This window comes from Panthera onca, chromosome F2 (genome assembly GCF_046562875.1).
Source record: "Panthera onca isolate mPanOnc1 chromosome F2, mPanOnc1 haplotype 2, whole genome shotgun sequence".
Classification (NCBI taxonomy): domain Eukaryota; kingdom Metazoa; phylum Chordata; class Mammalia; order Carnivora; family Felidae; genus Panthera; species Panthera onca.
In genome coordinates, this window is record NC_138356.1 from 10,095,545 (window position 1) to 10,122,576 (window position 27,032).

Sequence of the window (27,032 nt, forward strand, 5' to 3'; positions counted from 1 at the left end):
TTATTTATTTATTTATTTTTTTAATTTTTTTTTTTTACGTTTATTTACTTTTGAGACAGAGAGAGACAGAGCATGAATGGGGGAGGGGCAGAGAGAGAGGGAGACACAGAATCGGAAGCAGGCTCCAGGCTCCGAGCCATCAGCCCAGAGCCTGACGCGGGGCTCGAACTCACGGACCGCGAGATCGTGACCTGAGCTGAAGTCGGACGCTCAACCGACTGAGCCACCCAGGCGCCCCAATGTTTATTTATTTTTGAGACAGAGGGAGACAGAGCATGAGCAAAGGTGGGAAGAGAGAGAGAGGGGAGGCACAGAATCCAAAGCAGGCTCAGGCTCTGAGCTGTCAGCACAGAGCCCGACGCGGGGCTCGAACTCACGGACCGTGAGATCATGACCTGAGCCGAAGTCGGACGCCCAACCGACTGAGCCACTCAGGTGCCCCTATCAAGTATTTCTTTAGTATGCCATTTTATCTCCTTGGCTGTTTAGCCAAGGTTTGTTTTTATTTTTTACTGGTTGTTCTAAGGATCCATCTATTTAATACTGAATTCGTATGACAACTTTCAGTTTAATCTGAAAATCTTACCACAATACATTTCCATTTGCCCTCTGCTGATCTGTTGTTATATATTTTGCTTCTACCTAAGTTATCAACCTCACAAGACAATAGTATGTTTTGCTTTGTAGCCAATTATCGTTTTTAAAAAAGGTAAAAAAAAAGAAAAAAGAAAAACCTTTAGGGGCGCCTGGGTGGCTCAGTCGGTTGAGCGTCCGACTTCGGCGCAGGTCACGATCTCGCAGTCCGTGAGTTCGAGCCCCGCGTCAGGCTCTGGGCTGATGGCTCAGAGCCTGGAGCCTGCTTCCGATTCTGTGTGTCTCCCTCTCTCTCTGCCCCTCCCCTGTTCATGCTCTGTCTCTCTCTGTCTCAAAAATAAATAAATGTTAAAAAAAAAATTAAAATATTTATACACACTTTTACCAGGCCTACACTCTTTACTCCTTCTTGTAGATCGGAGTTCCTCTGTTTGGTGTCATTTGCCTTCAACCCGAAGAACTTCCTGCATCATTTCCTGTAATGTGAATCTGCTCGTGACAGATTCTGGCTTCTGTTTCTCCTAATGAGAAACCGGGCGTCATTAATATCTTTGTATGTAATGTGTTTGTTCCCTCTTGCTATTGATTTATTTGTTTGTTTGTTTGTTTGTTTATTATACCTTTGCTTTTTATGTTTAGCTTTCAGAAATTAGACCGTGATATGTCTCGGTATGGTTTTCTTTGTATTTTTCTGCTTTGGATTCAATGAGCATCTTGAGTTAGCGGTTTGATGTTTTTCAAATTTGGTACATTTCATTCACATTCCTTAAAATATTTTAAATACCATCATTCTCTCTCCTCTAATTACTCATATTTTGGATTGTTTGATATTATTTCTCAAGTCGTTGCTACTTAGTTCATTTTTTTTCCTTCTCTTTTTCTCTGTTGAATTTGGAAAATGTAAGATTACTGACTTGTTCTTTTGAAATGTCCAATTAGCAGACCCATCCAATAAACGTCTTTTTTTCCAGATTTTCACTTTGTTAATTTTTTCTTTTTAATCTCAGTATTATTAATATAGCATGTTCTATTAATTTCAGGTGTAGAATATAGTGATTCACAATTCTATACATTACTCAGTGCTCATCATAAGTGTACCATTTAATCCCCATCACCTATTTTTACCCATCCCTCCTCCCTCTTCCCCTCTGATCACCATCAGTTTGTTTTCTGTATTTAAAAGTCTGTTTCTTGGTGTGTTTCTCACTTTTTTTCTTTGCTCATTTGTTTTGTTTGTGAAAGCCCACATACAAATGAAATCATATGGTATTTGTCTTTCTCTGATTTATTTCAATTAGCGCAGTACCCTCTAGATTCATCCATGTTGTTGCAGATGGCAAGATTGCACTCTTTTTTATGGCTGAATAATATTCCTGTGTGTTTGTGTGTGTGTGTGTGTGTGTGTGTGTGTGTGTGTGTAAAACACATCTTCTTTATCCATTCGTCTATTGACGGACACTTGTGCTGTTTTCATAGTTTGGCTGTTATAAATAATGCTGCTGTAAGCATAGGGGTGCACGTATCACTTTGAATTAAAAATTTTTTTTGTACTTTTTGGGTAAATACCCAGTAGTGCCGTGACCGGGTGGTAGAGTAGTTCCGTTTGCAATTTTTGAGGAAACTCCATATCGTTTTCCAGAGTAGCTGCACCAGTTTGCGTCCCCCCTGGCAGTGCAGGAGGGTTCCTTTTTTTTTCCCATATCCTTGACAACACGTGTTGTTCCTTGTGTTGTTGATTTTAGTCATTCTGATGGGTGTGAGGCGATATCTCATTATAGTTGCGATTTGTGTTTTTCTGATCCTGAGTGATGTTGAGCATCTTTCCATGTGTCTGTTGGCCATCTGGATGTCTTCTTTGGAAAAGTGTCTATTCATGTCTTCTGCCCATTTCTTCACTGGATTATTTGTTTTTTGGGTGTTGAGTTTGTAAGTTCTTCATTAGATTTTGGATACTAACACTTTATCCTGTATGTCATTTGCAAATATCTTCTCCCATTCCGTCGGTTGCCTTTTAGTTTTGTTGATTGTTTCCTTCACTGTGCAGAAACTTTTTATTTTGATGTAGTCCTGATAGCCCACCTTTGCGTTTATTTCCTTTGCCTCGGGAGATATCCCATCCAAGAAACTTTTTATCAAATGCTGTATTTTTAGATTTTTATTTAGTTCTGTTTTAGAATTTCTGTTCTGTACTAATGTATCTCAGATATTCTCCCATTGTACACTTATTTTTCCATATTTTCTTTTTTTTTAACATTTATTTATTTTTGAGAGAGCCAGAGTGTGTGTGCTGCAGGTGGGGGAAGGGCAGACAGAGAGGGAGAGAGAATTCCAAGCAGGCTCCATGTTGTCAGCACAGAGCCTGACGTGGGGCTCAATCTCAGGAACATGAGATCATGACCTGAGCCGAAATCAGGAGTTGGATGCTTAGCCGACTGAGGCACCCAAGCACCCCTATTTTTCTATATATTCTTCAATATATTTTTTGTAGTTGTTTTAAAGTTCTTAACTACTTATTTCATTAATGGAGTCATCTATGTTTCTTTTCTTATTGACATGTGTTAATTCTTAATTATGGATCACGTTTTCGTGTTAATTCTTAATTATGGATCACATTTTCCTGTTTCTTTGTATATTTCATAATTTTAAAAATTGTACCCTAGGTGGTGTAAATAAAACAGGAAAGACTGAAGTATAATATTTTGTTTGGTTCAGATCTCAGAGCCTGCCTGCTCTTTCTTCATAATGGAGATTAGGGTGAGGAACTGAATATTCAGATTCCTCAGAATTTAACTAAACTATGGGTTATACTTTTAATTAAAATGAGTTCACCTGATACTCCTTTTTTTTATGATCTCAGCATTTCATCTGGGAGAGGCTTGGACTACCATTTTAGATGCTTTGATTCCCCTTTGTCCTCAGAGATTGAAATACCATGAGAATGCATGGGCTCTGTGATTTCCCTTGGCTTTCTAGCGTCTTCACTGTTGCTCTCTTGTCTGCTTTTGCACAGGAGGGTATGGGGGGTAGATTGGAAGAGTTACTAGGAAAGGTGATTTGCTGCTGCATTTTTGGTTCTTCCACATTCCAGTCTGTCTGCCCTACCGGTTCGCACTGTCCTGTAACACTGGTCTCTGTCCGTGTTCCTGCCAGGTCAGGTCCGTCCGTGGACTACTTCCTCCCCCCTCTTCAGACTAGCCAGGCTCAGCCTATGCAGACATGTACCCTAGGCTGGCTTTCAGCTTGCCTGTGAAGGGCTTGTTTCTTATTGAATGTGGGTCATCGAGGCTTCTGTGCATTTATTACCCTTTGCTGGACGCCCAGAAAAGTATATTTTTATTTGGTCCGGGTGAAATTTCTCGTTACCATGAGAGCAAAGGCCTTTCTACGTGCTCCGTGTCGTAATTGGAAATGGAAGTCTCATTGTACATTTATTTTAAAGCAAATACCCAAAACTTTGAACTCCAACAGTGAGCTCCCTGGGTTCCGGTGGGGTTCAACCGGTGGAAAACACTGGCAGATGATTGGTGTAAGGTAATGTGGCGGGATTCTCACACAGAGAGAGTCGTGACGCTGAGGCTTTTTATCCAGGAGGCAGCTTTTATTCATGCCGGCACCGCTCAGTTGGGTTTGTGCCCCAAGATCTGGGCGCCGCACATCACATGGCGTAGTTTTTTTTTTTTATACATTTTCTATTTCTTTGTCTCCCGTATATGGTAACACACGTAAACATGCAGTCTGATTAAGCAGGCTCAGTTTACAAGGTCATGAGGGATGTTGTCACGTAGGCGCGTAGCCAGGTTACCTTGGAAGTTTTCTCTCCCTTTTTTCTCCCTCCTTAGGGAGGGGACCCTACCACAGTGAAAGTGCTGAGTGACATTCTTCCACTTTTTCCTTTCTCCCAAGACGAAAATCTGGGACCTACGCAATTCTAATGAGCCAACCCTAGTTACCGATAGCCGACAATAAAACACGATATTCCGCAAGAGAATAAAAAATAAAATCAAACGTTGTTCCCTGGCACTTGCTGTGAGACAGACTTCTTTTCAGTCATGAAACTGCCCGATCAAATGCAAGTCAGGAAGCAGGAAAAGTTAAAGATGCATACATAAAGTGAACCCAGAGCTGTCTTAGTCTGTTTGGGCTGCTGTAACGATCTACCAGAGACTGCGTAGCTTAAATAATAATCATTTGTTTCTAACAGCTCTGGAGGCAGGGAAGTCCAAGATCGAAGTGTGGGCAGATTCCGTGCGTCAGGAAGGCCCGTTTCTTGGCCCGTAGACAACTGTCTTGTCTTGTGTCCTCACAGGGCAGAAGGGGTCTCTTGTGTCTCTTTTGGAAGGGCACTAATCCCATTCAGGAGGGTTCCACCCTCATGACCTAACGACCCCCCAGTGGTACTGCTCCCTAATACTATCGCAGTGGGTTCATTGCAATAACATTACTACCACTGAGGATCCAACCATAAAGGATTATTTATTCTATTTCGGGTTTCAAGCCGGTGGTCATAAATGTATTATCCTTGAACTCGGGACAGCTCTGAGTAGAACGGAGATTTAAGTTGGGAATTGTGTGACTACAGAACATACACCTTTAACCACTAAGCTATAAATACTCCCTTGTTTAACCACTTTTTAACCCTTGTTTAACTTATGTGGTGTATTATACCACATAATATACCCCCTCATTTTAGGGGGGGGGTGTTATATTAGTCTTATCCGTTACTTTTTGATCAGTCGGTAGTATTTTTATCCAATACCTAGTTTTTTTTGCGAACATTGATTTGAGATGGATATAAAAGAATTCAAAGACTATGTTTTTGAAACATATAATTCGTTTGGGGAAGGCTTACATAAAATAGCCACATAGCCAGAAACTACTACAAAAGATCATATAATAACTGCTATATTTGATGGAGCAAGCTGTATTTTTTATCGTGCAATTTAGTATTACCGTTAAGATCGCAAAATTGCCTTAAATGTGATGGAGCCATTAATCTGATGTTTACCAGTGGTGTCGCTCTTTCCTGGCCATTTATTTTGACACGAATTTTCCCAAAGCCCTAAAGCTAGGGCACAGCAGACATCAAAAATGAAACGTTCAGTCCTGGGTGTAACTGTACCCTGACTTATTTTACAGACACACCAGGTGGCCTGGCTCACACTCCCCACCCTCTCGATTGCCGGAAGCAGCCTTGAGAAGGGAGCCATGAGTAGCACTGAATGCTGGTCTTCCTGGATCCCACTAGTGCAGTCAGACTCTTGCTGTAATAAACACAGGGACTTATATTGGGACCGTCCATCCGCAAGGGCCTCACTGGAGAGACTCGTCTGGCTCTGCACTTACATCCTAAGGGCAAAGACTTTCCTGGGATACGCGTAGACGCAGGCTAAGACATGGATGAACCTGGAAGACTTAGGCTACGTAAAATGAGCCAGTCACAAAAGGACAAATGCCAATGAATCCCACTTACATGAGGTCCCTAGAGAATTCGTGGAGACAGAAAGAATGGTGGATGCTAAGTATTGGATGAGGGAACAGAACACAGAATTCACTCACTCATTCATTAATTTGTATTTAATGGGTACAGAATGCCAGTTTTTCAAAGTGAAAAGAATTCTCAAGATGGGTGTTGATGATGATTGGACAAGAATAGGAATGTGTACTTAACGACACTGAACTGTATGTTTAAAAATGGTTAAGATGGGGGGGGCACCTGGGTGGCTCAGTCGGGTAAGTGTCCGACTCTTGGTTCGGCTCAGGTCATGATCTCACGGTTCATGGGTTCAAACCCCACGTTGGGCTTTGCGCTGACAGCGTGCAACCTGCTTGGGATTCTCCCTCTCTCCCTGTCTCTGCGCCTCCCCCACTCACACTCACTCTCTCAAAATAACTAAACGTTTTAAAAAATTGTTAAGATGGTAAGTTTTATGTTATGTGTATTATACCACTATTTAAGAAATGTAATGATATAAAACATGATGGAAAGTATGCATTTCGATGCTGAGAAGAAAAAGAAGTGCCCAGTAGATTGTGTTACATTGTATTGACATTATGCCTAATTTTTATAAGATAGCAGAAAATGCCAGTGTTGATGTTGGCATTGTTCTATACTTGCTTATTAATGAGACAATTAGCTTTTTTAGAGAAAGCTAAAAGTAGAGATTCTTTGGCCTGAAATCATTGCCACCCACTCTGGAAAGTACTTGAAAGGGACTCTGGTGATACTTCTCACCTAGACAAAGGGCCCCAGACCTTGGCATTGTTAAACAGAGATTTGTCTCTTGAGGACCAAATAAAAAACAACAGTGTGGGAAAGCCGCTGTGCCTGCATGTTTGATGAGCGTAACTAGTGTGTGTGTGTGTGTGTGTGTGTGTGTGTGTGTGTGTGTGTCTTACAAACAGTTTAATTGATACTTAGAGTCCCTGCAGTCCACATTGAATATATTATGGAGACTAATTGTTTTCAATTTATTATTTATTTTGAGAGAGAGAGAGAGAGAGAGAGTGCGCGCGAGCCAGGGAGGGGCAGAGAGACAGGGAGAGAAAGAATCCCAAGCAGGCCCCATGCCGTCAGTGCAGAGCCCAAAGGGGGTCTCGAGCCCACGAACCCTGAGATCATGACCTGTGCTGAAATCAAGAGTCAGATGCTTACCGGACTGAGCCACCCAGGCACCCCAGGGCACCCCTTCTTTTAAGGAAAAGAAAGGTGAGGGGAGACTCGAATCTGATCAACACCTTTTTTGGGATTGGGAGATGCCTTGTAGGATGGGAAATTGCCAGTTTATAATCATAGAAGAGAACAGAATTTTGTTGACATAATGCTGTGGCCTGGTGAGGTTTTTTAAGTACTATTACATAATTTTTATTATTTTGAGGAAGGTAGTGATTAATTTAGTAGATACTGGGTCAAAAAGTGTAGCTTATAAAAGTAGAATTATCGTATGCCCCAGATATTCTGCTTCTGGGTATACGCCCAAAAGAATGGAAAGCAGGGTCTCAGAGATATTTGTACACCCACGTTCACAGCGGTATCGTTTACGGTAACTATAATGTACAAGCAACTCAAGTATCTGTCAGTGGATGAATGAATAAGCAACCTCTGGTATATCCCTAGAAAGCGATACTATTCAGCCTTGAAAAGGAAAGAAATTCTGACACGGGCTACAATAGGGGTGACCCTTGAAGACGTCACACTAAGTGAAGTAGGCCAATCGCAAAAGGACAGATACTGCCTGATTCCACTTATGTAAAATACTCAGAGCGGTCGAGATCATAGAGACAGAAAACAGTTGCCAGGGACGGGGCGGGAGGGATGGGGGTGGGACTTGTTGTTTGATGGGTCCAGAGTTTCCGTTCTACAAGATAAAAAGAGTCCTGTGGATGGATGGCGGTGATGATTGCACAACGTTAGGAATGTGTTTAAGAGCACTGAACTGTACACGTAAAAACCGTGTAAGATGGTACATTTTGTGTTGGGTATTTTACCGCCACAGAAAATTAAAAAATAATAACAATTTAAAGATCGGTCTCCAGAGACGATCGATGCTTTTTGGAGTAGGTTATATAGTAAGTTCTTCATTCCCATGTGTCTTCTTGAAAGAAGTCTTTTCCATAAGGTAGGTTAATAAGGGGTTTTGCACGGAAAATTTTGAGTAACTTACAAAATATACGTTTCTACAATGGTTTCTGCTGGACAAAGAGGTACAGTGACTTTGGACGGATGAATCTGACAAAAAAAGAATCTCTTCGTGTATTTTGGATTTAGGAAATCTCTGGTGGTGTACAAGTTTGAAAAATTTCAAGGAAGGAGGCTCCTGTATTCTTTCTTCCCAAAGTAGCATGTTAGTCCTACAGAACGTATCAAAACTACCCTTGTTTATATTCACGTCCAAACCCGTAAATAACTTGTCCCACCCACACCTGCTGGCACACACAGCTACTTACATACACTGTCGGTTTTGTGATTTTGTTAATCTTTTCTAAATGAGATCTTTCAGGTACTGACAATCACTAAAACCCTGGAAAATGGCAATATTAGTAATTGGATCATAGCCAATCAGTTACGTCCTCGATTTTTTAAACATGGATTTGTATAATAAGCTCTGTGTCGGGTGTTACAAAATGAACTTTGGAAATGTGCAGCGTTCTTTCTAAAAAAATGTGTTGTTTGGAACCAGGTGCATTTATCCTTAGGATACATTTGTGACACGGATATTGTAGTAAGCACTTGAGGGGTTGTCCATGATGACATTTTTCAGAAATTTCTGTCTCGACTCTAACCTTTCTTTTCCCAAATGTGTTTTGCTAATAAGTGTTACTGTTTATAGAGAATCGGTGAGCAAAAGTGATGATATACATTTGAGTGAATTTCATGAAACTTTTAAGTGTGCTTTTTCTTTTTTTGTCAAGCCTAGAGAAATATAGGTATCTGTTTAAACTTAGTGCAGTTAAATTAATTATTGGAATACATAAAAAACCTCTTTTTCAGGTACTTAGGTGGCTCAGTCGGTTGAGCATCTGACTTCACCTCAGGTCATGATCTCATGGTTCGTGAGTTCAAGACCCACATTGAGCTCTCTGCTGTCTTCCCAGAGCCTGCTTCAGATCCTCTGTTCCCCTCTCTCTCTGCCTCTTCCCCCCCCCCCTCAAAAATAAATAAACATTTTTTAAAAGCCTCTTTTTAAACTGTCTTCACAGCATGTGAGGAGTATTATGTCAGGTGATTATGGTCTTGTTGGTTTGAACCTCCAGAAGATTCTTTAGTGGTATAATCCTGTCTTTTTGGAAAGAAAAGGTAATTTTCTAGGCTTAGAAATCAGTGATTCATAATCCAGTGACTCCTGTGTGCCTGGCATTTTTACACATTTTGTTGAGACATCTTATCGCGAAGTAGGCAGTATTTCCATTCGTTAAGGGAAAAGCAGGCAGGACGAGGCAGCTGAGACATCGGCATTTAGTGAGTGTTTGCCATGTACTGGTTCCTTCATTACCTCCTTTATAATACACTGGCACATCGTCCTCACAATGGCCCTTCGAGGTAAGGGCTATAATTATCTTCATTTTATAGACTATGAAACCTGGGCTGTAAGAGGTCAAGTTAGTTACTCAAAGTCACTTAGTTGGTGAAGGCGTGGAAGCAAGATTTGAGCCCAGCTGACTTTGCAACAGCCGAGCGCGTCCACTGGATAATCATTTCGGTTCTAATATTCTATCCCAACTAGGGCTGCTTGGATTCTTTAGAAAGATGCCCGCGTGTCTTCTGTAGCCCTAGGATGATAGCATTTGTCTGGGCTTCCTCTGTGTCTCCTGCATAACCCAAGTTGATACACTGCTGATTGATATAAGGGCAGACAGGACATACAGAACTCGGCTACCTTGGAATCCCCGACTCGTCGAAAATACCTATAAAGTGTCACAACCTGGGCGAAATCCTAGGGATTAGGATAACCAGGCAGGGGGTTTAAGGTTTAGCAGGGAGATGCAGCCATAACTAATCTTTGTATACGGGGTGAGCGTTTTCCTGGAGACCAGTAAGCCGCCGTGGGCATGGAGCGGGGGGGACGTGGTAAAGCATGGAATTCTTCTCGCAAGAGGGCTGGGACGGACTGTGTGAAGGCCGTGTGGGCCGAAGGCTCCAGACACACGTCAGGAGGTGTGGGGTATTTCAGACCGCGAGTGGCACGTACACAGTGAAGGCAAGAAAAAGTGTGGCCCTGTGATCATGTTCCGCAGTGATTCAGAACCGCTGGGCACAGCGTATGAGGGAGAGTGACAGAGAGGCGAAATTGATAGGGGTCCTCTCTGCCAGCCTGCGGGGTGTTGGGCCCGGATCCTGGAGTGATCAGTGACCGAGAGCCCCTGAAAGAGCGCAAGCACTGTGGGCACGGGAGTGGGTGGGGCACACGGTCCTAAAAGGATACGAGAAAGATTGATTTTGCTGCCGCACGGAAGCTTGACAATCTGGGCGTTGAGAGACAGGCTGTGGGATGACAGGTAGCATGTTACCATGAAGTCTTAGAAATAGAACGTGGCTGAATTCTCGGCTCAGTAAACTTGTGCTGCCAAGTCTCCCTACCTCACGAGGCAGCGTCTTCAAATTTGACATTGTTCAGGCGTGGGCGGGGGCGGGGTGGGGAAAATGGGTGATGGGCACGGAGGCACTTGTCGGGATGCGCGCTGGGTGTTGGATGTAAGGGATGAATCACTGGGTTCTGCTCCTGAAGCCAGGGCCACGCGGTATGTTAACTGACTTGAATTTAAATAAATACATTAAAAAAAAAACAAACGACGTTGCGATTGCTCAGTGATGCTATGTTGATATCACGAGCTACCTTTGCTCCTCTAACTCCTGCCATTCAGAATAGTGTCTCCTCCTTCCTACGATAATCCACCTTCCACCCCCCACTCCCCTAGTTGATTGAAATGTATTTCTTGGGCCTTTTCCTATCTGCCCATGTTTCAGTGTGTCAAGGTCCGACAGTATCCAACACCCCGATCAGCCTGGGTTGTATAGGAAGTACGGGGTAATTCCAGGCTCATACATCATCTTGGGGACTTAGCGGTGGGCAGATGGCAACATGCAGAAGGTTCGGGCACCTAAGCTGGACTTCAGAATGAGACTTGTAATGCGTACGTCCAGAGCGTAATAGAGCATTACCCTTCCGCCTGTATGGTTGATGCAGTTAGAGCAGCGTAGTACTTCTGTGTATTTGTTTTTCTTTTAAAAAAATTTTTTTTAACATTTATTTGTTTCTGAGAGAGAGACGCACACAGCACAGCGGGGGAGGGGCAGAGAGAGAGAGGGAGACACAGAATCCGAAACGGGCTCCAGGCTCCAAGCCGTCAGCCCAGAGCCCGACGCGGGGCTTGAACCCACGAACCGTGACATCATGACCTGAGCGGAAGCCGGACGCTCAACCGACTGAGCCACCCAGGCACCCCTACTTGTGTGTATTTGTTTTCAATGTGATACTTTTGTTAGTTCAGCCTGTAATTTTACCAGTATTTTATGTATATGTAACACTTGAGTGATAAACTCAAGCTCATAGGTCTTTTTCAGATTAATTACTTTATCACTCCTAACTGCAGAGTGTGTTACTTATATTTTTTCATTGATGAACTTAGGAGGGGCAAGGGCTCTTTCTTACTTAATCTTGGTGTCGTTTTCCATCTAGTTACCAACACATGGCAGCCCCTCGGGGAATATTTGCTAAATGAATGCAATTTTCCCTTATATCTGACACTAACACTATAAAATTATCCCATCTTTATACATGTAGAATCACTGTTATGTAATATTGTAGCCATTTTTAACCTCTGAATCAGCTATAATTTTGATAAGCCTACCTTACATCCTTATTTACATCATAGGTAAGCTTGTCCAGTAGACCAGCTCAGAGCCTTGTGGATGCTTAAAAAATGTTTCCCAATTAACCTATCAGAGAGTTTTAAATAATAATTTTGGAGTTGATTTACAATCTGACCCATATTTCTTCACATTTCCATACTTGTTGGTTTTTTTTTTGTCTCTGCATTTATTGATAATTCTTCAGTCTCCTATATATTACCCCACATGGATCATCAGTAGTTTTAGGAAGATTATCCACTTACAATGAGGGGGAGTTTATTTTAGACTAAATATTATTAGCCCATTTTTTGGAAATCTGTTATAAGGCTACAACCTATCGGAAGTTGTAGGAAAATGGAAGAATTTAGTTTCCCTATCAGCAATTTGACTATTGGTTTTTTTTCCTTTTTCTTTTTTGGTGGTCTCTAGGTACTTACCCATCATTGATTGCTATAATCTTTATTGGAAGATGTTGGGGTGCCTGGATGGCTCAGTCAGTTGAGTGTCTGGCTCTTGATTTCGAAAGCCTCAGGTCATGATCTCTCGCTTTGTGAGTTCGAGCCCCACATCAGGCTCACACTGAAAGTGCAGAGCCTGCTTGGGATTCTCTCTGTTTTCCTCTCTCTCTCTCTCTCTCTCTCTCTCTCTCTCTCAAAATAAATAAATAAACTTAAAAAAATAAAGTATTGGAAAATGTTGAGTACATTTTTAGGTTTTATTAATGAGATTGCTGATTTTCAAGTTAAATGATGGTGGCACTGAGTTTTGTTTGTTCTTAATCAGGTTTGTTTAGTTATACTGTGTATGCAATTAAGTTCACTGATTTTAAGGGTATAATTCAGTGAATTTTCACAAATATGCCCAACCAAGGCACCTGGGTGGGTGGCTCACTTGGCTGAGCGTCCAGCTCAGGTCATGATCTCTTGGTTCATGAGTTCAAGCCCCACATCAGGTTCACTGTTCTCTGCACAGAGCCCGCTTCAGATCCTCTGTCCCTCTCTCTTTCCCCTCTCTCTTTTGCACTTGCTCAAAAATAAATAAAACATTAAAAAATTAAAAAAAACAACAACAAATGTGCAGGATCATGTAGCAGTACTCCTACCATGACATAGATCATTTCCTTCCCCCCGCCCCCAGCATGTTCTATCATCCCTCTCTGCATTCACCCCTTCTCCCCGCACCCTGGCCCCTGGCAATAATTGATCTGCTTTCCTGGCTAGAGTTTTGCCTTCCAAAAAAGTCTATGTAAATGGATTTACGCATATAGTCTCTTGTGTTTGGCTTCTTAGTATAACGTTTTTGAGACTGACTTACGTTATCGTTTGCATCAGTAATTCTTTTCTTTTTATGACTGAGTTGTGTTCCTTTGTGTACTACACCATAATTTGTTTCCTTCTTTATCAGTCGGTGGACATTTGCATTCTTTCAAGTTTGAGGCTGTTATGAATAAGGCTGCTCTCCTCATTCTTGTGTAAGTCTTCAGCATTTGGGTCTTTAAATTTCTCTTGGGCAGATGCCTCAGAGTGGAATTGCTGGGTCGTCTGGTGTGTGTTTCACTTTATAGGAAACTGCCCGATTATTTTTCAAAGTGCCTGTAACATGTTGAATTTTCTGCCAGCAGGTGTATAAGGATCCCAGTTGCTCCGTTTCCTTGCAAACACTTGGTATTTTTGCCGTTTTAAAAGTTGGTCATTCTTGTGAGTTTCTGGTGGTATCTCATTAAGGTTTTGCTTTGCATTTTCCTGCTGAGTATATTGAAGCTTTCTTCTTGTGCTCACTTGGAATTTGTTTATTTTCTTCGTTGAAGGTGTTTAAATCTTGTCTTCCCCCCTCTCCACCCCCGCCCAGTGGGGTCTTTTGTCTGGCATTGGGTTTTAATACCATTAATGAGTTATTCTGAAGAGACACAAGGAAGGTATTTTGTTGCTGCCTTATTTTCAAGAAGGGAATTCCTTTCAGTGGGTATTTTGTTTCCTGCACCATTTTTTAAATTATTTTTTATTTTTTATTTTATTTATTTATTTATTTATTTATTTATTTATTCATTTATTTATTTTTTGCTGCTGTTGTGGGCATGGCCAGAGGGATTCATCTGTTATCTGTTGGTTTCTTTTCCTGTATCTCACCCTGCTTCCTGACATCCGTAGTTGACCCTTGAACAATGCAGGGGTTATTAGGGTGCTGAACCCCCACCATGCAGTCAAAAATCCACATCCAGTTTTTAACTCCCTCCAAAACTTAACTGCTAACAGCCTAGTATTTATTTTTATTTTCTTTAAGTTTATTTCTTTATTTTGGGAGAGAGAGACACAGAGAGGCAGCAGGGGAGGGGTAGAGAGAGGGAGCGAGAGAATCCCAAGCACGCTCTGCTCTGTCAGCACAGAAGCCAAGTAGTGCATGGGGCCCGATCTCATCAACCACAAGATCGCGACCTGAGCCGCCATCGAGAGTCAGGCGCTTAACCGACTGAACCCCCCCTTAACTGCTAACAGCCTCCTATGGACCAGAAGCCTGACTGGTAACACAAAAATGGGCACGTATTTTCGAGGTCATATGTTTTATAGAGAAAACAGAATGTTATTAAGATCCTAAGGAAGAGAAAATGCATTTACAGTACTGTATCCCATTTATCGGGAAAAGCTTGCGTGTAAGTGGACCCTCACCGTTCAAACCCATGTTGGTCAAGGGTCAGCTGTCCTGCTTACTAAACCTGTCAACTCGTTCTCTGAGAAAACCCACGTGGTTTTATTAGCTGCCCCCCTAAACACACATACATACGTATACACTGATCGTGTGCAAAGCTTGCCTCGCCTAGACGCCTCTATGAAAGCCCGCTTAATTATTCCCCTCATCAGCCAACAGTAGGCAAGGACAGCCTCTCATGCTTTTTGGTTCCCTTGTACCTGGCACTCGGCGCAGAGTAAATAACTGAGGAGGCGACAAATGACTGCTGATGGTAATAAGTTGCTGGTCTAGGTAAATTAAGTGCTCTTGAGTGATTCCAGAGTTTTGGAGAATAAGAGTTCTGTCTGAACTGATGGATCGAAAAGTAAATTATCTTAACTCTTACTTTAAAAACTGCTTATATAAGCTTTTACTGTAGAATACCTACATTTTGCTTGCTAGCTCTCTATAAAATCTTCTTGAAAATGTGTTGTAGCAAAGCTATGATTATGATTTGACTGTGAATAAGAGGGGGAAATTCTATTTTTAGAGTAGACGTATCTAGGTTAGCAAACCTAAGAGTATCCCAAATTTTATTTGGGACTTCTCCTGGGCATTTGTGGCTTAATCTAGCTTTATCAGTGGAGCAAAGGGCAGAGTATGTTTTTGATCATTTTGAGTAGCATTTCATATTAATGTAAAGTTAAGTTGACGTGTCAAGTGGTGTTCCTGCTGTGTAGAGTCATAGGTGTGTAGAAAATCGATGAAAATGTGAGCTCTGAAGAATTTATTTATAGGAATTAAAGATCAGTGAGGATCTAATAGAGCACTGGATTGGCACCTATGAAATCTGAGATATAGGACCAGGTGAGCTGTGTGACTTTGGAGAGGTCACTTGACCACTCTGGGCTTTCATTTCCTCGGATGTGAAATGAGTGGATTCGAGCCGATGACCATACAATGGTCTTAGCTTTAAAATACATGCTGTGAATTATTTTTTATGAGGATGATTTCGATGTCACATGGCAACTTTGAAGACAAATCCAATCCTGAAATTCATTTACGGTGTTATTCTCCATCCCGATCCGAGGTGTGACTTTTGACATCTCTCAATCATTAGAGTCAGGTTGACCTCTTTGTTGTTTTCTCTCTTCAAAAGTGTGAGAAAGAGAAAGCAAAAGTAATGATAAAGGTGAAAAGGAATTTGTGATATGATTTAGGGCAAAACAAAAAAATTGTAGTTGGAAAATAGTAAAATGTAAAACTTTTTACTTTGTTATTATGAGTCACCATCAATCCCAAATACCTCTGGGCCCAATTTAATAAAAATTTCCCTAATGCTTTGTCAAAGGTGTATGATTTTATTCATTTGAATTCTGGAATCATATACTTCAGCAGGCAAATAAAGTCTTTTTTTTTTTAATTTTTTGAACATTTATTCATTTTTGAGAGACAGAGACAGAGTGTGAGTGGGAGAGGGGTAGAGATAGAGAGAGGGAAACACAGAATCCGAAGCAGGCTCCAGGCTCCGAGCTGTCAGCCCAGAGCCCGACGCGGGGCCCGAACTCACAGACCGCGAGATCGTGACCTGAGCTGAAGTCAGACGCTCAAGGACCGTGAGATCATGACCTGAGCTGTAGTCGGACGCTCAACCGACTGAGCCACCCAGGCACCACCAAATAAAGTCTTAAGTTGCAGTTAGTAAACAATTAAACAGAAATGTAGAACTTGGAGTTCATATTTCTCTTCTGATCTGGTACCAATTTTTACTTTAAGTTCTTGTTGAACCTTGTTAGATACAGGCACAGGGAAAGTAGATTGTTTTGAAAGTTTTAACTGTGAGTGTGGGAAGTGTCAGTCTGAGTTGTTATTTAAATAGACATTTTCAGGCTTGCTTTCTATTTTTTTTTTTAAAGCTATGCAAAATCTAGGTCAGGATCTGCAGCCTTGCTAATAAACTTCTGGCTTATCGTTCATTACGCATCACTCCAGAAAGGAGATAATGATGGTTGGGAAAGTTGGCATTGACCCTAATGAAGTGGTTAAAATTTTTACTATTGCTTCCTCCTAGATCCATGCAAAATATACAGTAGATCTCAATAAAAAAGATAACTTGTTACGGTCAGTGCATTTTCCTTCCCTGTCCGTAGCTCCCACTTTCACGTAAACAAAGATCTAGTTATTTGGATTGATGATACACAAGGAGAACAGGTTTCAAGAGGAGACGACCTTTACATTTCCCACCGCGGTGTTTTCTTTTGAGTTGCCGGATGTTTAGAAAACAAGCACTTTCATGATCGATGCAAGTATATCCAAGTATAATAAGAGCATTTATGTGTCAGACAGATATACGGATTGGACTCTCCGTCTCTTTCCCCCTTTGTGAACCGGAATCACGTTGTTTCTGGGCCTGAGCGCATGCCTGGTCAATGTTAATTGTTTCCTTCCTAAAAATGAAACATTGTGCGCTCACAGTTTGGGACGACGTTGCCTCCGAGGTCTGTCCTGGCTCCAAGAGAAAGAAGCCCCGGGACAACGAGGCATGTGTGTGTGTGAGCTCATGCTTAACTGCATTCGGAGAATGGGACGAGCAGTAAGGCCCGTTTCGTAATATCTTATTCCCTTCCAAACGTTAACCAAGTTCCTCCAGCGTAGCTGTTTCCTTCCCCAGTGATACAGTTGTTGGTGAAGAAGCTCGCTCGTTTCCCGCGTGGTTTTGGGAACTAGGACTGACAAGGCCTGTGGGGGCCTTGAGTTTGGAGTGCCATAAAGCCACCTGGGTGGGGGCTCCCGGCAGATGGCAGTACACAGGCTCCTTGTTGGGTTTGTTTTCCAATGAACGCCCAAACGCAGCCCCCCCTGTGGTTGAAATTTGCTAGAGCAACTGCATTTGAAAGAGGCTTTGGGCTCCATTTTCCCTGGGGATGTTAGGAAATACACTGTCTCTGTTCTTCAGTGAAAATCGGTCTTTTTTTTTTTTAATGATACTTGAAAAGTTAATCACTTATATCCTCCAGAGTAATTTTTGTGTGTCTTTTTCCTTTAGAAATCCCCAGTTGGGCATCCAGAGCGCCTACCCTGTTCTTTCTGCATCTTGAATCGAGCGTTAACAGGACACTCTAAGGTCTGAAAGGGAAATAAAAGGTAATTAAAACTTTTCTTATTAAATTGATGTGTAACCCTGATGATCGTAAAGTAAATACAACCTTTTATTTGTTGAGCAGAATTTAGGTGTGTTCTTCCACCACTTGCCCCCCCCAGCGCCCCCACCTTTCCATTCTGATTTACTTTCCCTTCCTCTCTTCTGTTCCCTCCTTTCTCTGTTCCTGTCTCTTTTCTCCCTTTCCCCTTCTTCCTCCTTCCCCCCTCCTCCTTCTCACCCCGCCCCCCCTCTTCTTTACATGCATTCATCCAGCAGACGTTTGTGACGTCTGTCCCGTGGTGCAGCTCACTGTCCTGAGCCCGCCCATGCCATCCTGTCTTTCTTGCCCTGGGGGAGTGGAGGGATTGCCAGAAAGCCCCTCTTGGGACCTGCTGCCCACCTGAGCACCGTGTCTGCTGGTCTCTGCTCCTGCCCCTGGCTGTCACTGTCCTCATTGTCCCTGAAACCCATGGGCTCTCCCCGACCTTTTTGAAGCTGCCTGGGCGTTTACCTGCAGTGGCTTTTCCGTGAATTCTGTGGCTGTTTTAACTCCCCAGTTTGGACTGTCAGGATCGCAGTCGCTCACGGGGTAAGTAAAGAAAGGCGCAGTGGTGTGCTGGCCCCTGACCGGTGCATTTGTAAGTGTTCTCGCTCGGTGTGAGATTTGGCATCTTTTTCCAAGCCACTAACATGATATAGAGATTGCACAAAAATGAAATGTTACAGGTCTGCAACACAGGATGTTAACGTCTGCACTCATGCCGCTCCCTAGCGATAATACTGCCTAAATTGAGGTGCGAACATGTTAATTCCTTTCCTCTCCACGCATGGACTCATGTGGCTAATAAAGACATTCAGTCAGTAATAAGTGCCCTGAACCAGTTGGCAAAAATATCAGGGGTAAAAGTGGTTTCATATTTTCTGTGGAATATCTCACCTTTATTTATTTCGCGTTCCTGGTAACTGCCAAGTTGAACGGGCAATTTCTGGGTGGGGGGGGGGGGCGGAGGGGGGGGTGGCCGCTGGGGCTCCCACGTGCCTGGTTCATGTTCATGTTTTGTAGTACACTGTAGTCAAGCTATTACTTAGGCCACATGGTGTTAAGAATGCATCAGTCACTGCAGTATTCCCGAGGGAACCTGGGCCTTGGACGCTCGGTGGGAATGGGGAGCTTCTCCCTGAACTGAAAACCTTTTCAAGCATGATTCTTGGGACGTGAGTCTCCTCTCTTCACAGTGCCTCTGTCTGTCCTCAGGTTGACAGTTGTGAAGTTAGTCAGTCCCCCCTGGGACCCCCTCCCCGCTATATCCAAAAATAATTTGCCATGATGCCAAAAGCCCTTATTCTGTCACTTCCCCAGTTGCTGGTTTCCCTACACTGTTAGCTGGTGAGGCAGGTCCCCGACTTGTTAAGCTCAGTAACTGAGAGCCTAGTGTGGCTGGGCACATAGCCGTTGGTGACCATTGAAGGGACATAGGGCATCTGTGCAGGGCTCTTTATTCTGGGATGCCTTGTGCTCTGGGCAGTTAGAAGCCCTGGCCTGTGGGTCACATGTGCCAGCTATGAGGCCAGATTTCAGTTTCCTCCTTGTGAGTTTCTTCAGGGAAACTTGGGGGGGGGGGGCCCAGCCAGATTTATGAGTTGGCTTGTGGATTAGGGTGTTCGGCTGTGGCCGCACCAACCCTGCCCTTTCCTGTCTGCGCCTATAGCCCTTATCATAGGTGGCATGGAGGGCAGGCATGGGAGAGCCAGATTCTTCGGGGTTGGTAAATAAGGTCGTGGCTTCGGCATTCAGCACATCTGGGTCAGCATCTGTGCTCTGCCACATGGTGGATGTGATGTTGGGAGAGCTGTTGGCTTGGTGCCCCAGTTTCTTCATCTGTCAAGTCAGGATGATAGTGCTGTATCATAGGATTATCGTGAGCCTTCAGTGAGTTATTATTGAGTTGCAACGTAGACGGGCTCATGGGGAATGCTTAGTAGCTATTTGTTGCCATCACCTTCTGCAGAGTGGAGATAGTAACGTTTCCCTCTCCTGGTTACTCTACCCGTTAAATGAGGTGGTCATATACAGGCGGCCTTTGAACAACACGGTTTGAACCGTGTGGGTCCACCTCTATGCGGATTTTTTCAGTAGATCTACGTACAGTGTCGTAAATGTGTAATCTCTTCCGTATGCTTTCCTTAACATGTTCTTTCTCCTAGCTTCCTTTATTGTAAGAATCCAGTCGGTAATACATATAACATCCAAAATATAGTCGATCGATATTTTTATGTCACCGGTAAGGCCTCCAGTCTCCGGTGGGCCATCAGTAGGTAAGTTTCGGGGGAGACAGAAGCTATATGTGGATTTTTGACTGCTCAGAGATTGGTGCCCCAACCCCACGTTGTTCAAGCATCAGCGGTAAAATACATCGTGCCAGGCACGTAAATGCACTCAACATACGGTCGCCCTCAGTGGTGCTGGTCAAAATGACAATAGCATTGTCACAGCAAGTGTGTACAGAGTGGGACAGAGATTGTGACGCTGAACGCTAGCTGATACGTAACAGTAGCAGGCAAGTTCAGTTTGGCAACCACACGGTATGTATGTATTGACAACTTGACATCGTTTAAAATCTCATTAGCTGGTTAAATCATTGTCTACACTTTGGACACAAAAGTTAACTCAAAAAGGCTTTGTGTATGGTTAACTATTGGAGCGAGTAGTTGAGAATTATATACCCCGCTCATCTTTTGATTCTTATTAGTGTCTAAGTTTTTAAATATGAAGGACAGCCTTTTCTTGAATTTTTACAAAATTTTTAAACTACCTTAAGAATAAATGATATTAGCTCTTGAACAATGTTAGAATCCATCAGCCTGTCCACACATGTCCTTGATCATATTTATAGATGTGTCGATGTTTTGGTCTTTCTCATTAGACACGGCCTTTCCTTTGTCATTCTTAAGTATACTGAAATATTACCACCCATGTTATGTGGTTGTTCCAAAACTTTATAAAAGGGGAAGCAAACTGAACTCTAATAACATTTGATTCTACTAGACCTAAATTAAATGGGGCTTAATTTTAGAAAAATCTTTGACATTCTCTTTCCTATACTTGGAACCAAAGCACATTTGAATCCTTGGTGTATTAGAGAATTTCTTACCACTTTTTTTGTATGTTCGCTTTGGGTACACCGGAGACAAATGGCATTCCATGGCTTAAGAACATCAGTTAAAGGACAGAGTATATAATTCGAGTGACTGCGAGTGACCTTAGGATGTGAATGTAGTTGAGCCCTTCTGGCGATAGAGGCCTGTCGTGTTTTCTTCGCACCTGTGCTTGGCTGCGGGCATGCTCGGTGAAGCTGGGAACTGAATTAAAAACACAGCAAAGGCAATTGGAGAACTGAAAATGCCTTTGTTAGGATACTGAGAATATGATGACTTTTCAAATTTGCCTTTCATCTTACCATAATCGAGTTTAAAGTAGAAATCAAGACCCTGTAGCGGGGGTGATACTTTGGGTGTATTTGAAAGCAGCTTTTTGCTCTGTCCTAAGTTTAGGATGCTGATGGGCCGGGGTCCACCTCCTCCTTCCTTCTGCCTTCCCTTCCTGCTGCCTGTGTCTCTCCCTGCCCCCCTCCTTCCCTATCTGCCCTCCTGCCCCTCCCCACCCACCTCCTGCCTGTTTTTGAGATGGACCTTAAACAAGCCCCTGTCTGTCCCTGCTCTCGTGTTCCCTGTGCAGTGGCCTGGCTGTCGTCTTCAGAGGTCCTGATAAGAGTTCAAACCAACAGCAGCGAGCAGCCTCGAGCAGTCACGCCACCACCCCTTTCTGCTGTGACTTGTATTCTGGTGGGCAGCCCCCCATCATTACTTAAACACCTGAGGGAGCCGTCCGCCTCTCCGTTAGAATCCGTGGCGGTACGTCTGTGCTCTTGAGTTACATCCGCCTCTTAGAGCGGTTTTGTCGGCGTCCTTTGCTACCTCATTCCTCAGCTAATTTGGGAAGGAAGCATTCTGCTTCTATTAACATCACTGTTTTCTGGCAGAGAACAGTATTATGGTTGCGTTTCACAGGAAAGACCCAGGCTCAGCCAGAAGTGTTAAGTTCTGTTTGGAATCAGACTTATTCTCTTATCTGCCAGTGTGTGTTCTTCATGACAGAAATCTAGCACTGTGGGGGCGCCTGGGTGGCTCAGCCGGTTAAGTATCCAACTCTTGATTTTGGCTCAGGTCATGACCTCTCAGTTCAGGAAACCAAGCTCTGCATTGGGCTCTGCGCGTGGGCTCTGGGCGTGACCGTGCGGAGCTTGCTTGGGGTTCTCTCTCTCTCTCCTTCTCTCTCAGCTCCTCCCCTGCATGCACTCTCTCTCTCTCTCTCAAAATAAATAAATAAACGTTTACAAAAAAAGAAAAAAAACAAAGAAAGAAAGAGACCCGATACGGTGACTCCTGAACTGGCTTAGTATTCCCAGCAATAGACATTAATCTCTTTTCGTTTTGATTTTTAAAAGTTTTTGTATTTGACTGTAAGTTGGCACGCAATCGTTACGATTTTTTTTCCATTGGAGATGTGCACAACTTAACAAATTCGACTTTGTTACGTGTTTGCACATAGATTATGGTTTGCCCTGAGATTAAACAAGTAAAAAGAGTGAGGCTACTCCTCAAAATTTGTAGCAGTGACCAGTGAAAGTTTCTGGAAACCAGGGAATAGTTTAGTTGCTATTCTGAACGGGATGTTAGTGAGTCCCTCCTATCCATACCCCTGTCCCCTCTACCCTGGGGTCACCTGGGCTTTAAACTCTCACGGAGACTTGTTTGCTTTTGGTATAGATCTGACCTGAGTACCATCGAAGAGCAAACCGTTTAAACAGGAGTGTATTTGAGTAGGTTAAATATACAGTTCTTCAAATCCTAGAAACATTTGAATTTCCCTTTACCAAGTACTGAGTGTCCTGTTTTTTATTTTATTTTTTTATTGTATTTCTGTAATGTAAACTTAGATTTTCTTCGATTTTTTTCTGATAAATATCCATCCTTCCTTCTTTTCTTCCTCCCTCCCTCCCTCCCTCCTTCCCTCACTTCCTTGTGTTTAGAGGAAGAAGAACAACATCTGATGGTATGTTGTCGTTTTTCAGGGTGATTTTGGAGACATTTAAGTAATCGGTGGGCCTTCCATGTATGAGTGGCACTAAGTGCATGTTGATTTTTTTTTCCTATTTGATTTTATAATCCCGGGCTCTGATTAACCTCCAAAGCCTGTTATCGACAGTAAATGAATTCTAATTGTTACATATGATTCTTAAAAGAACCAAGTCCTTAGCACTTTTTCCGGTTTTCATACACAAATATATAATTTGGCTTTCCTTCTTTAAAAGGAAGGTTGCTTATTGTATGGATTTCAGATGTTTCTGATTTAAGTCACACACTAGAGTCGTACAGATGAGGCTCTGTTTCAACCAGGAATACGGTGTTTGTATAATCTTTGAAGCTTTTCTCGTTGCATCCCTTTACAATGAGTTCCATTCTCGGCTCTGTTTTCGGAGTTGTTTCCTATGTTAATTAGCCCTGGAAAGCAGACGTTTCTTTTCTCTTTTTCTCATTGTTGTACAGGTTCGCCTCTCCAGCCTCCACGGTTAGCATTTTATCTCCGAGGCTGCTCTCCTCTCTCTGTCGGCTGGATGGATAGGCATCACCACAACATGACACAAGCAGGGACTGTCTGGGTTTGAAATGCAGGGTGTAGGGGGCCAAATGAATTCTAGATTGTTCTGACCTAGTAACTCACCCAGTTTTTGTTTCTGCATCTTCAAAAGGTACTACTAGGAGGATAATTGAACCTCTTGCAAAAGGTCTTTCTCTCCCCGAGTGATTACTGCTGGCATATAAATCTGTGTTAGCCTCTTTTCACTTACATTCGAAATCTCAGATAGCACTCACTCCAGATCAGGTTGCATCGCTGCCCTCGTGGCTCCCCGTCGGCCCTGGGAACATTCTTGACGGCTGTTCAGCTCTGTCATATTTGCGCCTGACGTCATGGCATGTTCAAGATACGCATGTTGCAGATTTCACTCCGACTCCTTGATTTTACAGAGGAGAAAATTGAGACCACGTTTACAGTCGCCTCCGCTTGGGATAGCTGTTAAGAATTCAGCAAAGATGTCATTTTCTGTTGTCCTTCCTGCACTTCTGTAAATTGAGCATTTTCCACTAGGTCACAGAGATTGTTTTGATAGAAATTCCCTGAGGGAGGGGTGCCTGGGTGGCTCAGTCGGTTAAGCCTCTGACTCTTGGTTTCACCTCAGGTCATGGCCTCATGGGTTCGTGTGTTCAAGCCCCGCATTGGGCTCTGTGCTGACAGGGCAGCGCCTGCTTGGGATTCTCTCTCTCTCTGCCCCTCTCCTGCCCCTCCCCTTTCTCTCTCACACACACAAAATAAATAAATAAACTTCATTGAAAAAATTAAAACCAAAAAAGAAACTCCCCGATGGAGCTAAAGAAGGCATATCCCTACCATGTTAGTTTATACAACTCCCCCCCCACCCCACCCCTGTCCTTCTAGGTAATTCTTCACAGTGTTGCCCTCCGTGCCGGAGACTGGATTGCAGTTATCCTGGCTGGCTGGCAGGTTCAGGGCCTCCTCACTGGCCCTGCTTTGGGGAGGGAAACTGAGCCCTGACTCATCCTCACTCTAAGAATGCTGGGAGGAAGTCCTTGTGAGGGCCTCCTCTGTGTGGGTCACGTTAAAAATGCAAAGAGCTTAGATTATTAGCCTTCGTGTGACTCAAAGACTGAACTCCTTTCCCTTAGAATGCGTGTGATGAGCTTACTTACCTGTTTGTTCGATCCCATGCTGGTTGGCACAGGGCTGGTGGCCAACCCGGAAGCACCAGCCATGGGCGGTGTTCCCCAAGAGGCCTTTGTCACCAGCTCTGTTTGCTCCCTTTGGAACACCTTCACCATCCACGCGGAAAGTCTTACCCATATGGGATCGCGTTGAGGTCACAGGTCTTGACATTGTATTCCCCTGGTACTGCTTTCGCGTGATTTGTTTTTTTGTTTTTTTTTAAATTTTTTTTTTAAACGTTTTATTTATTTTTGAGACAGGGAGAGATAGAGCATGAACAGGGAGGGTCGGAGAGAGGGAGACACAGAATCTGAAACAGGCTCCAGGCTCCGAGCTGTCAGCACAGAGCCCGACGCGGGGCTCGAACTCACGGACCGCAAGATCATGACCTGAGCCGAAGTCGGCCGCTTAACCGACTGAGCCACCCAGGTGCCCACGCGTGATTTGTTTTTAAAATCGTAATTTAATTAATTATCTCTGTTTGGTAGGCTGTGTTGGGTACCAGGTCAGTCAGTTGGACAATGGAAAGTGCTGCAGAAATTTTGAAACTGAGTCCTGTTCTGCTCTTTCACCGTGGTTTGAGTTGCCCGGACAGGTCAGCTCCCTCTCTGAAGGTCACCTCTTCTTTGACGTACAATACTGTCTCCGCCCTGCCTTTTTTCTTTTCCTGAAAAACATTTACTTTCTTCTGCTTTTGATTTGGGCACAGATCATTCTGTCCTCAGAGCTAATCCATCTGTGTGCTGTGACAGTTTATTTATTGAACATAAAAGCAAAGCAGTTTGGTTTTTTTCTAAGCAGTTCGTGTTTTCCAGTATCTGAAATAATGCTCACAAAGAGAAGTTGATGTGCAAACATTTAGAGACCCAGGTGCTCCTGGACGGTCACCCCTAGATCAGGACCAGCATTGAAAAAAAAATTTTTAATGTTTGTTTATTTTTGAGACAGAGGGAGACGGAGCGTGAGTGGGGGAGGGGCAGAGAGAGAGGGAGACACAGAATCCGAAGCAGGCTCCAGGCTCTGAGCTGTTAGCACAGAGCCGGATGCGGGGCTCGAACCCACGAACCTCAAGATCGTGACCTGAGCCGAAGTTGGACGCTTAACCAGCTGAGCCACCCAGGCACCCCAGGACCAGCATTTTTAAATTCCATGTTCAATGAGGCTTAAAATGTCCACATATGATATTTTTCCTTTCTCTACAATCTTTTTTTTTTCAGCAGTCTTGTTGCCATATGATGGTTGATAAAATAAACTTTCGCAACAAATGCACACAATTTCTTGTTTTCGGCGGGGGTGGGGGGGTCAGAAATGGGGAAAGCTGAATTGCTAAGGTACACCATGGTAACTTAACCACGTGAATAAACATTAAGTGGAAATGTTCATTCCAGCAAGAAATAGGACCACACCTTCAGCGTAAAGCATGATGATGTTTCCCACTCTTCTGTTATTCTCCCTTTTACCAAAACCTAAAACATGCCGCCATGAGTAGATATTTCTGGTGGTCCCCATCACGTAATTGGTGGCGACATTTCAGCCACCATGTTAGCAAGTTGATATGCTACTGGTTCTCCCCCCTCCCTCATTTGGATTGGTCAGTATTCTGTAGCTCCTATCCAGGGAAGTCGCAGCCAGAGGAAATTATAGCAGGTGCACCGTAAGCTGGGAGTGTCATTGCCAGATAGGGAAGGTGAGGGCGTTACCCTGGATGATGCAGTTCACTCACCGTAGTGATGGCCAGCTGTTACCCACATGTGACATCGAGGTGTGGGGCTATACTGGCTGGTGGAGGAAGAACTTGGGGTCCACAGCACTTCCTGGTGTGAACCATCTGGTAAGTGAAGACGTTCCTTAAAGTAGTGTGTGTATGGCCGTTTTCTCCATTTTAGCGATAGGGTTTGGTAATCCTGCAGTAATCTGATCACCAGATGGTTGGCAGACGGCTAACTTCTGCTTTAAGTCTGGAAGCGGCTCGAAAAAGGAACCCTATTTCCTTGTCCCTGAGTCTCTCACAGGGAGTAAGCAGGGGTCTAGCTTCAGTTCTTAGAAGGATCTGACCTCAGAGAGGCTGTGTAAAGTCTCCCAGCCTTAGCCTCCTTGTGTGTACCATGAGGAGAAATAGATTCCGATTTCTCTGCTTCCATAAGCTACAAGTTTTGATTTCACCATTATAATCAGGGGCTGAGTTAGAACACGTAATGTTATTGGACCGAAAATAATGTTATGCCTTCTCTTTAGACACTGAACCCTATACTCGATCCAGGATATTGCACTAAAATTGCGTTTATGATGAAGACATTTTAAAATTGCAGATGTTAATTGATTTAAAAATAGTACATATGCGTTTTTATTCAGCTGTTGACCAACAGGGCTCGGGTGCCTTTTCCTGATTGTGTAGCCAAAAGCAACAGTAATGAGGCTTGTGGGTGCAATGTCAGTGTCAACGC

At 43.4% G+C, this 27,032-nt stretch overlaps 1 protein-coding gene across 5 annotated transcripts in view; it reads left to right on the top strand.

Annotated features, from left to right (window-relative positions):
* The window catches only part of FAM110B (family with sequence similarity 110 member B), a 143,556-nt gene that overhangs the window by 18,642 nt on the left and 97,882 nt on the right, over window positions 1-27,032 (top strand). For all 5 annotated transcript variants that reach the window (XR_014136559.1, XM_078441837.2, XM_078441838.2 and 2 more), the window contains one exon: window positions 17,652-17,749. The gene's annotated coding sequence lies outside the window, so the exon portion shown is untranslated. The remainder of the gene's footprint in view (window positions 1-17,651; window positions 17,750-27,032) is intronic.